Genomic DNA, 14,646 nt, shown 5'->3' with positions numbered 1-14,646 from the left:
ACTGATGCCCTGTTGTAAAATAGAGAGCCACGAGGCTCTGTAGCTCACCTGAATTATGAAGAAGGTGAGGTGAGGTGAAATGGGGTTTAACGTCGTGTCCAAGTTTAATGCATTTATATAGCGATGTGCAAGCACACGTGTGCGTGGCTGTTTGTACTAGTCCGGAGTGATGCCGATTTATAGTGCCAGCCCACTGAGATACCATGCCGCAGTTTAACATGAATACCCCACTCAGACACAGCATACTGACTCCCAGCCGACCAGTCGTTGTTTTAGCCCCTTAATGGCGAGCGCCAGACAGGGTAACAACAAGTACCATCTTTTAAGGTCTTTTGTTATGGAGTGTCCGGTATCGAATCCCGGCCCTTCCACTCTCCGGACAGATGCTCTACCACTAGACCACGGAGGTGGTCAAATTAGGAAGAAATAATGGCAGACATGTTTAAAGTCAGATCAAAATTCTGTAACTCCAGAGGTGGGAGGGAACGAGAACAGGTACATACATGGACCTCATTTTGAAACACTAAATATTCATACATTTGGTAGTTATATATAGGCAATTGGGTAGACTAACAGTAAACAGGTTACAACACTATAACAAATTTGGTCTTACATTATCACAATTACTCAAGAAGAATTGCCAAATCACAAACTACCCATCCTTACCCAACCAGAGTTGGCTACAACTTGCACAACAGGAGCAGCCCCTTCATCACCAAATCTCCAAACAATGTAACTTAAACCATGCAATTTGCATCGTTATCCACTCGTTTGAAGCCCATGTAAAATTTCTAAAGATCCAGTAAGATCAACTTGTACTAGTCCATAATCAAAAACTAACTAACATCTACTGAAAATAAAGCCAAAATACAAGTTCAGGCAAGTACACACAAATGTTCTAGGCACAGACTGCCATGTCCTTCTGCCCAAAAAGCACTACCCAAGACCTTGACCTTTGACCTCACAGCATGTGAGAAAAGAGTTCCATGTGAAATAAGTCGATTGTTACTAGGGATATACTCAGATGCCAATAATCTTCAAGATAATCATAGTCAAGATGATATTACGATACAACTACATTGAACCAATACCTCAGACGTGACCTTGGCCCCAGACATAAATGCAATTACTGACATACGATGTGGTGGGATTTGTTGAGAAAGATGTAGATATGAAGTTCCATGCCAGTAGAATGCCTCGGAAACTGACAATGATATAACCACCTTCAACAAATATGTTCCTCATACACCCTTCATACGTAATCTGAAATTTCATAATTCAAAATAATATTTTGAATATGGTTGTCATGGCAGCCATATTGAAAATTCAACGACCTTGTGGTTTCAGAGAGAGATATGTTGAAAGATTACAACTGACTGGCAGATGGATGAAGATCAATAACCTGCAACATGACTGAAATTTTTATGCTTGAATATTTATTACTGACAAAACTCCATCAATGGGGCCTTGTTTCATAATGTAATCTTAGTGCTATGAATGCAGTAATGACCATAGACTTATGATAGTTGCAGTGCTGAGATACTCTGTTGCACTTCGGCCCAGATGGTAATATTATTAACCTTTCCGGATAACATCACGCAACCATGAACAAGTGTCAGGTAATTTAGCTGGTCATATCAACAGTTTCCTGTTCCAAGAATCAGGGCAATATCTGGTCCTCAATAATTCAACCATTATACACATATTCCCTTTGATTCTGGATTGTGGTACCTTTCGAAATGTGTAAATTAGGCTGAGTTTGGACTGTACTCGGACACCAATGATATTGTGTAAATTATTCAAATATGGCAAATGCAACTGGACAGCTCCAAGACACAAATACAGAAGTCGGCCGTTCCTCCCTAGCAATAATCAATATGAGATGATCAGACCAAAGGGCTGCCTTCTAACAACTGTCTGAGCTTGATCAAATTATACCACCAATAAGCTCAATAATATCCTCAAATACAATCTGCTTTGCACTGAGGCTCTTCATGAATGCCCATAATAAGCACTGACATCATACAGTGATAACATTTGCTACAATGTATAGCATATTCAGTGTCACTGTCTGATGGTTGCAGCTATTTAATAGTCCACTTGTAACGCACATAACTCCATCTGCAATGTTTGCCCAAAGCTCGGCATTATAACTTCCCCGGTCAATGGATCAACGTGCATTTGATTTTTCATTCTCAGCTCCCTGGGGAGTATACAACCCAAGCTGTTTGTGAGGCACATTACCATCTCATCCTACTGGGTACCCATTCACTGCTTGGATCAACGTGCATTTCATTTTTCATTCTCAGCTCCCTGGGGAGTATACAACCCAAGCTGTTTGTGAGGCACATTACCATCTCATCCTACTGGGTACCCATTCACTGCTTGGATCAATGTGCATTTGATTTTTCATTCTCAGCTCCCTGGGGAGTATACAACCCAAGCTGTTTGTGAGGCACATTACCATTTCATCCTACTGGGTACCCATTCACTGCTTGGATCAATATGCATTTGATTTTTCATTCTCAGCTCACTGGGGAGTATACAACCCAAGCTGTTTGTGAGGCACATTACCATCTCATCCTACTGGGTACCCATTCACTGCTTGGATCAATGTGCATTTGATTTTTCATTCTCAGCTCCCTGGGGAGTATACAACCCAAGCTGTTTGTGAGGCACATTACCATCTCATCCTACTGGGTACCCATTCACTGCTTGGATCAACGTGCATTTCATTTTTCATTCTCAGCTCCCTGGGGAGTATACAACCCAAGCTGTTTGTGAGGCACATTACCATCTCATCCTACTGGGTACCCATTCACTGCTTGGATCAACGTGCATTTCATTTTTCATTCTCAGCTCCCTGGGGAGTATACAACCCAAGCTGTTTGTGAGGCACATTACCATCTCATCCTACTGGGTACCCATTCACTGCTTGGATCAACGTGCATTTCATTTTTCATTCTCAGCTCCCTGGGGAGTATACAACCCAAGCTGTTTGTGAGGCACATTACCATCTCATCCTACTGGGTACCCATTCACTGCTTGGATCAACGTGCATTTCATTTTTCATTCTCAGCTCCCTGGGGAGTATACAACCCAAGCTGTTTGTGAGGCACATTACCATCTCATCCTACTGGGTACCCATTCACTGCTTGGATCAATATGCATTTGATTTTTCATTCTCAGCTCCCTGGGGAGTATACAACCCAAGCTGTTTGTGAGGCACATTACCATCTCATCCTACTGGGTACCCATTCACTGCTTGGATCAACGTGCATTTCATTTTTCATTCTCAGCTCCCTGGGGAGTATACAACCCAAGCTGTTTGTGAGGCACATTACCATCTCATCCTACTGGGTACCCATTCACTGCTTGGATCAACGTGCATTTCATTTTTCATTCTCAGCTCCCTGGGGAGTATACAACCCAAGCTGTTTGTGAGGCACATTACCATCTCATCCTACTGGGTACCCATTCACTGCTTGGATCAACGTGTATTTGATTTTTCATTCTCAGCTCCCTGGGGAGTATACAACCCAAGCTGTTTGTGAGGCACATTACCATCTCATCCTACTGGGTACCCATTCACTGCTGGGAGAACAGAGGCATATTTAAAACAAAGTCATTTGCTCCAGGAGACACAACATATGCTTTGGTTTGGGGCAGAACAGATGCCCAAGAAACTCTCAGGAGTCAAGCTAACAAACAGGGTCAACTATCTGAGGACCCTCTGCGACCAATGTTGCTTAACTTTGTCTGATTTGTGACACAGGACCATGTACCACCTTTGATCTCAGATCAAAACTACCATTCACCTATAGATACTCATGATATCAATCACTGGATTGTCTGGTCCAGACTTGTTTATTAACAGACCGTCGTCATATAGCTGGAATATTGCCGAGTGTGGCATTTAACAACAAATAAACACTATCCCCAATCATCCAAAGGCACCTGTTCATCAATAGGCTGGTCTGTATATCAAGTTTTAGGCAGTAATGTTCAACGGTTTAGGAGTTCTGCTCCAGAAACGAGCACTACCCTCATTTTCAGTATATCATTAGTCCAACTTGCTGTCATGAAAACATAAAAATGTAAAAAAATTTTTATATAAATCCCAAATCATCAAAAGGCTCCAGTTCACCACTTGTCTGATCTGTATAGCAAGTTCCAACAAGAAATATTCTACAGTTTAGGAGTTTTGCTCCAGAAACAAAACAGACAGAGGACGGACATGGTGATCGCTATATCGTCACGTTTTTCACACCGGGGGATAACATAAAACAGTATGCATTGCCACTACAATATATAACACATAAACTGTCTAGTACTACACTAGCATATTGTACAACATGGACTGTGATGGATAGAATGTATAATACTATCATAAAAATCATTATGACAGTAAATATTCATGGAACCATTCTACGGTGCAACTGTTCGTACACTATATTGATCAATATAAACCATGATGCTCTCTTGCACACACTGCAAAGTGGCTTTGGTTTTTTTAAGATGTATCAACAGATCAGGACTGTGAAGTAAATAACCGAAAGATTTTATTACCAGTTATGTACAGAAAATCAAGAGCAGTGAGGCTGTCCACCACTAACAAGGCCAGAAATTGTCATGACCTTATCACAAGAAAAAAAATCAAGACCATTGAAGCTCTCCACCACTTTTAGCAAAAGAAAAAGTCAAGAATAATGAGGCTCTCCACCACTATCACAACCAGAAATAGTCAAGATATCTGAGGCTCCCCACCACTACTATCACTAGAAACAAATACAGCTGATACATAAATGAGACTCTTCATCACTGTGATGTCAAGTAGAAGTCAAGAGTGAGGCTCTCCATCTTAACCATGAAAAAATAGACCAACGAGTTACATCACTAACATTTAAATAAAAGCCAAAAACTACACTACAGGGCTTTTTTTGTTTCCTTAAATCTGCATTACTCAAATAATGACACCAGAAAGCAAAACACCTTTTCTCAGCTTCTACAAGAACTATTGCACTTATTCTTCATGATACAGCGTTGCAAAAAGGCTGATAAACAATAACACCTTTTGCTAACTGATTCTTTTCATAAAATGCACTTAATACAAGTATTAAATATGATAACATCTGTTCGGGAGGATTTAATATTTTTCTTAACTTCATTCTCACATCTTTAATTGTGTTCAAACTTTAGGATGAAGACTATGGCTCCTTGGCATATTCTGAATGTTAAAAGAACTATTTAGGGGATCCTTAGGTAAAAATACTAATTTAAATGCTGTGTGTCACACAAATAAACCAGACAGCAAACGATAACAAAAGTAGGTTATTATCCTTTGTAATACAAATAAAGTGGACAGTAAATAGAAGTAGGTTCAAATCCTTTGTATCAAACTCATAAAATGGACAGTAAAAAACAATAACAGCAGGTTCAAATCCTTTGTATCACGTAAAGATCCGGGGTAGAATAGGTCTTCAGCAACCCATGCTTGCCCTAAAACGACTATGCTTGTCGTAAAAGGCGACTAATGGGATCGGGTGGTCAGGCTTGCTGACTTGGTTGATGCCTCTCAATCGATCCCAATTGCGTGGATCGATGTTCATGATATCAATCACTGGATTGTCTGGTCCAGACTTGATTATTTACCGCCGTCATATAGCTGGAATATTGCTGAGTGCGGCGTAAAACAACAAACCAACAAACCTTTGTATCACACTAATTCCTAGCCTCTGACACATATAGCCAGGATGTGTGCCATAACCTGTTGATACTGGTGCATACGGACCATATCAGCACCTTTGGCTATTGCTCATAATTACCTCTAAAGTGCATCACAGTTGTTGCACTTTTACATGCTAGATACATTGTTACCTTTTTTCTGTGGCATGGTGAGAGAGTAATTACATGACAGGACTGATAAGGCATGTACTCCTGGTCACATGCAGTAACTGCTGGCATGTCCACGATACACATAATAGCCACAGTTTTTGCAATAGTTGCCAGTATTAAAAGGATATTCCCCTACTTAAAACACATGTTTAACTTTTACACTTTGACAAAACATTCTTTTGTGGATAATATCTGAAAAATAAACCAGAACTCTTTGTAGACTGCATGTGTGCTGTGTCAGTCGCCCTTGCATGATGCACGAGGAATATGTTCTCTGCCGCTGTTGCATGTGCATCAAGCTCTGTCGCAAGCTGATGTTTACAATGCATGGTACACAGCTCTTCATCGTTTTGTGGGGTCCTGATCTAGTATTTTACCAATCGCTTGCACATTGTAAATACATGCTGATGTGAATTATGGGAAATATTGAGCCCTGAACAAGGATATATATGTTGACCTGATTTGTTTTCTTGTCAAATGTTCATCTAATTGCTTTAAATATGAACATTGTCATAGATAACCTGCTGTAAACACAACTGCTGTAAACATATACATATTATTTTTTTAGCTTTTAAGAATTGTGCAAATATTTGAAAATATTTAACAGTTAATTTCACACCGTACCTTCATGTGTCCCATAGCTGATCTATCTTGTGATTCTCAGCTGTTACACATATACGGTTTCTGCTATTTATGTTAATCCTACCAAAATAACAACATTGCATACATTGTTGAATGTGTTAAATGACAAAGCTTGACGTGAATAATTTAAAAAAAAATTTAACAATCGGTAACTAGCGTTATATTACTAAAATCCTGTTTTGGTAATAAAACACCAGCTGCCCTCGGCCCTATTCCACACGATAAATGCCTGTCAGGGATTAATACCCTGAGGAAACAACTGAAGGCATCTTCAGTGTTGTCACTAAGGTGACCTAAGCTGTGGACACCGTAATCTAATGGATGATCAGACAGAAAAAAGACTACTTATTACAGAATCTGAGGCAGAAGCGGGTAGACTGGTTGCTGCCCGATCATCATGATCTTTGAAATTGTGCAGCACGTCAAACACCGAGAAGCCAGTTTAACCTCCACAAAGTAGAATCCCCTTACTGGAGGAATTTTTCATTTGGGGGGAACGATTTTGCGTGCCTTTTTTGATTGTCTGTTTTACTCTCTTTCCATTTTTCAATTTTCATTTTGGTCCAGAGATTTGGAGATTTGTGATTAAGTATGCCTTAAAGATTTGAATCTGCAAAGTTGCTATGTTGACTTTATTCGCCCTTTAAGGCGGAACAAACCTCAATCCAGAACCTCCAACTAAACACTGCTTTGTCATACGTAATTGTTAAACATTCAGATTATGGTAAATATTGTCTCAAAATAAAGTGTACATGGTGTATACATAAAGACATACAAAATACATTAAGAAAAAAATAATATCTAATTTTTTCTTTATTACATAAAAAATAAATAATACATCCATAAACAATTCCATTGAAATACCATATTGTAAATCATAAAAATATTTAGAGCATGAAATAAAGCACAAACATATATCATATATATTTTTTAAACAACTATTATGTCCATTTGGTACAGTGAAAGAGGATTGATAAACAGGCAAAGCCTATATAAATATCTCTACCCATCAAAGTTCAAAGAAGCAGCAGTAGTATATGTTTTATACAGTAGTATAAACTTGATATTATTGAGGTACATCAAAGGTAAATTGCACAAATATGCATGACTATCCATTAATAAATTGATGCATGCTTATCTGGACATGTTGGAGTATATTTCATCTAAGTTCCTGAAATTGTTCAATGAAACTACTATCAAACCCTACAATATGATGGCATTCTAAGTCTACAATCTTTGTGTTATCATTTGCTGATTAATTTTCATAGTTCAAAGGCAGGGCCACTTGCAACAGTTTTATGACACATTTTAGGTCAGGATCGAGTCAACATGTGCATTAATTTGGTGACACGTAAATTTCCAATATACAGCATTAAATTGTGATATATATTCAGTCAAGATCAAAGACACAAATAGTATAATGACTTTGTTATATCACGTCTGCCAGATTGACTATCAATATTCTGTCTGTGTTCTTAATCTATCCTTCGTCCGGCTGGTAATCCACTCCGAGCTGTATACCCTGACTTACCATCACAGACATGGCAGATATGTGGTGGTATATATTCGAGCAGTCACGTATCATGGTGACCAAGATTAAGACAGACTCATAGTTTTTGCACAAAATGTAGTAATGTTACCATGGTTACATTAACCACTTTTCGAACATCGTCTGAAGTGAATTGTGCACTCATGGATGCATCTGAGTCTATCAATTTGTTTGTGCTGAGGTCTCTCAGGAATAATTGGGGGGCACACTTCACTTCCAAGGACTTTAGAACGTCTAATGACGTCATGATATGGTGCATGCTCTGAAGCCCTGTGCTGATAATATATGCTGATTTTCTTGTTGCAAATGAAATATAGTATTTGAGAAGAGTACCGGAAATAGGCTATCTGAATTTTGATTGTATTCATTGCAGAATTCAAATGTCACTAAAATTAACACCCATCCTTCAATGAACTTAGCTTAATGATTCAAACAGCAATTCCTTTTTGCTACCAAAAGATTTTATCAAAAATGAAATGTCATCAAAACTTAACATAAATGCTTCAATTATCTTAGCTTAACGAATCAAAAAGATATATGCTATTTTGCTTCCAATGGTTCTTAGCAGAATACAAATGTCACTAAAATCTAACATATTTTAAATAAATTGAATCAATTAACTTAGGTTAATGATTCAAACAGCCTTACTTTTTTGGCAACCAATATGTTTTATCCCAAGAAAAAGAAATAGATGCTTTAATTAACTTAGTATAATGATTCAAATAGACATACCTTTTTGCTACCAATTAGGTCTTATCACACAAAAAGACACATCATCAAAACTTAACATTTCAATTAATTAGCTTCATGATTCCAACAGCCATACTGTTTTGCCACCAGTGGCATCTCCCAGTCATATCATTTGCATCCATTCTAGGTAAATGTTATGGGAACAGGATACAGTAATTTGCATTTTGTAAAACTCTGTGGACTTGTTTAAATGATGCCATGGTGTCTACCCTTGTATACAAGCATTGAAATAGAGTCTGACAACATCGACCTGCCATCTAGCCTTTGCGGGGCGGTCGGGTAGCCTAGTGGTGAAAGCGTTCGCTCGTCACGCCGAAGACCCGGGTTCGATTCCCGACATGGGTACAATGTGTGAAGCCCATTTCTGGTGTCCGCCGCCGTGATATTGCTGGAATATTGCTAAAAGCGGCGTAAAACCATACTCACTCACTCACTCACTCTAGCCTTTGCTGATGGGTAGTACTATAGAAGAGTCTGACAGTCATTCACTCTCTGAGTTGTCACTATGACTAACACACTACTCCACAACTGTGGGCTAAGAACTGATATTCCGATTAACTGATTTAATCAAAGATTGATCGGAAGGTCCAAACGACCAAGCAGTCAAACAGTCAGTCCATAATCGACCACAAACAATTCTGCCCCTCCCTCCACCCTGAGATATTTTAGTTACTGCATACAATATAGTACTTGGAGAGAAACACTGCCACAGCACTGTAGCTCACCTGAGTAGGCAGTCATCAGTTTATAAAGCAAAGACACTGAACAAATGTTACTATCAGCATCGATATATGACATTTTCTGCATAAACACTAAAATCTAACAAATTTAACAAAATATGATGTAAGGAGAAACATGCATGACAAAGTTCAGCTCCCAATATCTGGAAATTTCAGAGGAGAAGTATACAGAGGAAAACATATTTTTTCAGAGACTTTAAGTTCATGGTCAAAGAAGGTTCCAATTCTAAATATCGTAAAACACAGAACATATATGTTCAGCACCACTACTAACAATACACGTACCAAATTTCATATTTTGTAAATAAATGGCTGCTTAATGGCAATAAAAGCTTGTTCAATATGCTGCTGCACAAAATTAGTACTAAAACGGACACATGTATGTCGAGGCTCACGACAGATCACACATGTAACAAGTTTTAAGACATTTTGAAAAAAATGACAGTCATAGGCATACACATTTGTGTGGTTAACTAATGATCCTTGATTTCTGAGCAGTATGAAGAGCTCTATTTTTAATTACATTTTTGCCACGGGGGAAATTCTACCTAACATCAGATGTACTGACACACAATTCCCAGGACAAGAAACCTTGACATCTGTCCAAGATGATACATGATTTTACCATAGCTAGTGCATAATAAGGCTGTAGCAATTTGAGCTTAGATGCTATATTCCCATGCATATCACTTTTTCACCCACAAAAAATGAATATGATTTATCATATCTAAATTTTAACTAACTTTCTTGTATGTACATTATAGAATTTTGCTCAATTTCCATATCATTATAATACATTTCTTTTTGAAAGAAATTGTTAGAACGTACCTTATTTGTATGGGGAATATACCTGTGTATTGTACTTACCGTGCCTATGTTTGTAGTTTGTAGAATATTGCCAATATTTCTTCACGGAATGTTATGCAATAAACATCTCATCTTATCTTATCTTGAAACATATATTTTGAGCTCAAATGTCATATTTTTCAATAGCATATCACTTTTTCACCCACAAATTATGAACATTATGAGAATAATTGCATACATAGAAGTTGGACAATTCCTAATTTCAATGCATCATGCACAGTGATCTTGAAAACATATACAGGACTACATGATCAGATCCATCTCAAGTCAAATTGTAAATACGTTCACAGCCACTTTCAATTGTCCAACTGATATTTCTCACAGGTATTTGATTTGTAACTATTTGAATGAATATTCAGCTGAAAGTTTCTGAAGAAACATTTGGAATAATTGATACTTCTTCCAGCCTGGCAATATGAATTATATGATAAGATAAAAACAAAAGTGTACATTAGTAGCAACATGATATAAATCCAACTATCCCCCAGATAGTTCATCATGACCATTTACCACCAAAGCACTTTATAGAATCCGTAATGCCTAGCAAGCAATGCAATAACACTCCTACAAAATGTGTCAGAAAATGTTGTCCAATCCTAAAAGGATCCAATGAAACCTGGCATCTGGTATTTCATGTAATGGACTGAAATGGTCTGCAAAGAGTTAATATTCTGTTTTGAGTTATCACCATTTCAATCAGCCATTCTAGGCCTATCTAGCCATTTCACTAGGTCTCTCCCATAAAGCAGTGATGTGTTTACAATCAAGACTCTACAAGCCCAAACACACTGTGGACCAAGTCACTGAAGCCTCTAACTTTTTAGATGGCAGGAACTGAGGAGTCTTTGTACAGATTCGGGAATCACAGAGAGTTTGCATGATAAGCCGCAATTTTAAACGCCATGTCAGCGCCCTCTGTCAGGCGAGACCGTCAGCCTGTCAACGCAGCATCTGAAAAACTTCAAGTTTGTACGAAAAATCAATTAAATATTATTTTTCTGCTGTTTGAATGAAGCGATAAGCCAGTAAGGCATAAAGCAGGTCTATCGTTAGAACACAATGCCAACCCTTGATAAAATATTTTTTTGCGATGTAGAAAATATTTCTTATCTGGATGTAAACTTTATCGCCCAGCATGCCATGTTGTTGCTCTCTGTCAGTAGCAGACAAACAGTAAACTATCTCGCATTTTTATTACATCAATTTGAGGGAAAATATTAAACAATTTTTTCACCTGCCAGTAAAAAAATACTTTTGAACTAAAAGTTCCATAAACTACGAGATATTTTCAAACATGCATATTTGAAATGAAAACAAATGTTGGTTTTATTGTGTACGTTGTTCAGAAATGGTGTTCTCAAAGCTGCGTGACATCTGTAATGGAGTCGTAATTCATCGTAAAAAAGGAGCATTACCCATAACTGTTGACAGTGTTATCTATAATTCAAAATGTTTCAAATGTAGATTTATCTTGTTTGAGGGCAGACACAGTTATCCGATAATAAACATGCAATTGATATGTCATATCGGTATGCTGATCTGAAGCTAATGAATCACAGCTTCCTACTAATTAATGAATGTCCATTAACCGTATCACAGAAGCTATACACAGAAATGCATGTATGTACATTAAAAAATAAAATATCATTACTACTCCTTATCAAATATTACTATCCGATTTGTGGGTTGCCACCTTGTCAAAACCTATCAAAACCACCTCTGTGGTCTAGTGGATAGATAGAGCATCTGTACGGAGAGTGGAAAGTCAGTGGTTTTATCCCCGGCCGCGTCATACCAAAAGACGTGAAAAGATTGTTACCCTGCCTGGCGCTCTGCATTAAAAGGATGAAACAAGGACTGGTCGGCTCAGAGTCAGTATACTGTGTCTGAGTGGGGTACACATGTTACTTTACCTTTCGCAATATATCTTAGTGGACTAACACTATAAATCTGGCATAAGTTTGGACTTAGGCTCCGAGCTGACCAGTCCTTATTTTATCATTTTAATGTAACAACAAGTACCATCTCTTAACGTCTTTTGGAATGACCATCCGTCTCTCCAGGCAGACACGACTGCCTCCGTGGTCTAGTGGTAGAGCGTCCGCCCGGAGAGCGGAAGGTCCTGGGTTCGATCCCCGACCGCGTCATACCAAAAGACGTTAAAAGATGGTACTTGTTGTTACCCTGTCTGGCGCTCGGCATTAAGGGGCTAAAACAAGGACTGGTCGGCTCGGAGTCAGTATACTGTGTCTGAGTGGGGTACACATGTTAAACTGCGGCATGGTTCCTCAGTGAGCTAGCACTATAAATCGGCATCAGTCCGGACTAGTACAAGCAGCCACACAAACACACACACACACGTACATGCACGTCTCTATATAAGTGCAATAATCTTGGATGCGACGTTAAACCCCCATTTCACCTCCAGGCAGACACTCTACCACAAGACCACGGAGGCGGTCTCCACTCATGTGAAGACTCATGGCGCTGCATTATTATTAACCTGGTCATTATTGTTAACTAGATTTTAATTCTCAGCTCCCTGGGGATCATACAACACAAGCTTCATGTGATGCACTAGAAGGTTAACAGTCACATTACCATATTATTCTACCGGGTACCCATCCAACACTGGGTTGACAAAGGCACAATTTCAAACAAAGTCTCTTGCCTTACTGTAGACACCTACATGTTTTTCATGTGCTTCAGTGAAGGGCAGGACCGACAGGTCACCCATGCAACTACTCTCTGCCACCAGCTTGCTTAATTTCATGTGATTTGTGACCTGTGCACAGGACCATGTGCCACCATGGGGCTATCCATGCTTAAATAAACACTGATGTATAAGCATGCAAGCCTTATACAAACACTGTAATCAGTCAGACACCTAAACTTTTAAGAGCATGTTTTGCAAAACCACTTATTTACACTATTGGGCATGAATGACCTGTTCTTCCATAGACAAGTCATTTAACTCACCAAATGTGTCAGATGCATAAGATTGAAAAAATGTTGATCATATTTTAGCTTGGAGGCAGTGTACAGCAAATTCACACATCCTTGTGGTATCCTATTGGACAGAGTGTTAGGGCTGAGCAGAGAGTATCAATGGCTTCTTTATGTTCAACAAGTCTACAGAAAAAAACATATTTTACAGTTTGTACGTGTCCAGAGACATCTTGTATTTGTTTACTTGTTCCTAATCATAACAAATTTTAACATAAGAAAAATGTGTGCTGACTTAACCCAAGAGATAATCACCTCACAACTATCTCAGCTTGTGCAGTGTTGTTGGAATATGGGACTTACCAGTGATGAATGAGTTTTGCATAATGCCACTTTGGGCAATACTTCAGTTATACAACAGCCTGTCAGTTTAACGTGGGTGGAAAACCAGAAGTGATGAGGCAGCAGTAGAAACTGACATTTTTAGTCCACTTGTCCTTAAAATGATAACACATAGCAAAACTCTTAAAAATATCAAATTTCTACTTGTCTTTATGATACCTTAACTATTGGGCAGTTTGGCAAGGACTACAGGACGAGTGCTTATTTCTAACCCTGTGCAGGGCAATATGAGTGAGTGAGTGAGTATGGTTTTACACCGCTTTTAGCAATATTCCAGCAATATCACGGCGGGGGACACCAGAAATGGGCTTCACACATTGTACCCATGTCGGGAATCGAACCTGGGTCTTCGGCGTGACGAGCCAACGCTTTAACCACTAGGCTACCCGACCGCCCGCAGGGCAATATGAACCCATGATCATGTGTTTTTGGTGTTCCTAAGAGACACAACTCTGCACAGTGAATTGTGACACGCCTCAGATGACATGACCTTGTCACAACAGTTTGTTTTTAATCTTGTTACCTCATGGGATGGACTGGTGCTCACGCCATTAACCACTGGTTGCACAGCAAATCCCAGTGGTTAGAAAACGAAACATCTGCTGTGAACCAGTGTTATCTAAACACTAATTCTAACTGATCAAGTTTGTTTAACTGACATTCAGATAAAATCTTACACTTCGGCATGAAAACATAAATAATATGGGCAGTGTAATATTTAAATGTCACACAGTTTGTGCAGAGGCAACCGACCCTCTGATGGCTCAACACTGTCACTGATAGAGTGAGAGTCTGCTCACTGATAAGTAAGGAACACTGGCTGCTGTGTTGTCATGGCGTCAGACAGCTCTGTTG

General features: G+C 38.9%; 1 protein-coding gene across 1 annotated transcript in view; it reads right to left on the bottom strand.

The window, feature by feature from the left end:
• Positions 1-14,646, bottom strand: part of LOC124113338 (bone morphogenetic protein receptor type-2-like) — a 97,103-nt gene that overhangs the window by 27,320 nt on the left and 55,137 nt on the right. The window lies entirely within an intron of this gene.

Source organism: Haliotis rufescens, unplaced genomic scaffold, assembly GCF_023055435.1.
Source record: "Haliotis rufescens isolate VD_foot unplaced genomic scaffold, xgHalRufe1.0.p SCAF_4, whole genome shotgun sequence".
Classification (NCBI taxonomy): Eukaryota; Metazoa; Mollusca; class Gastropoda; order Lepetellida; family Haliotidae; genus Haliotis; species Haliotis rufescens.
Note: the sequence above shows the minus strand (reverse complement) of the source record. Positions and strands in the feature narration are given on the sequence as shown.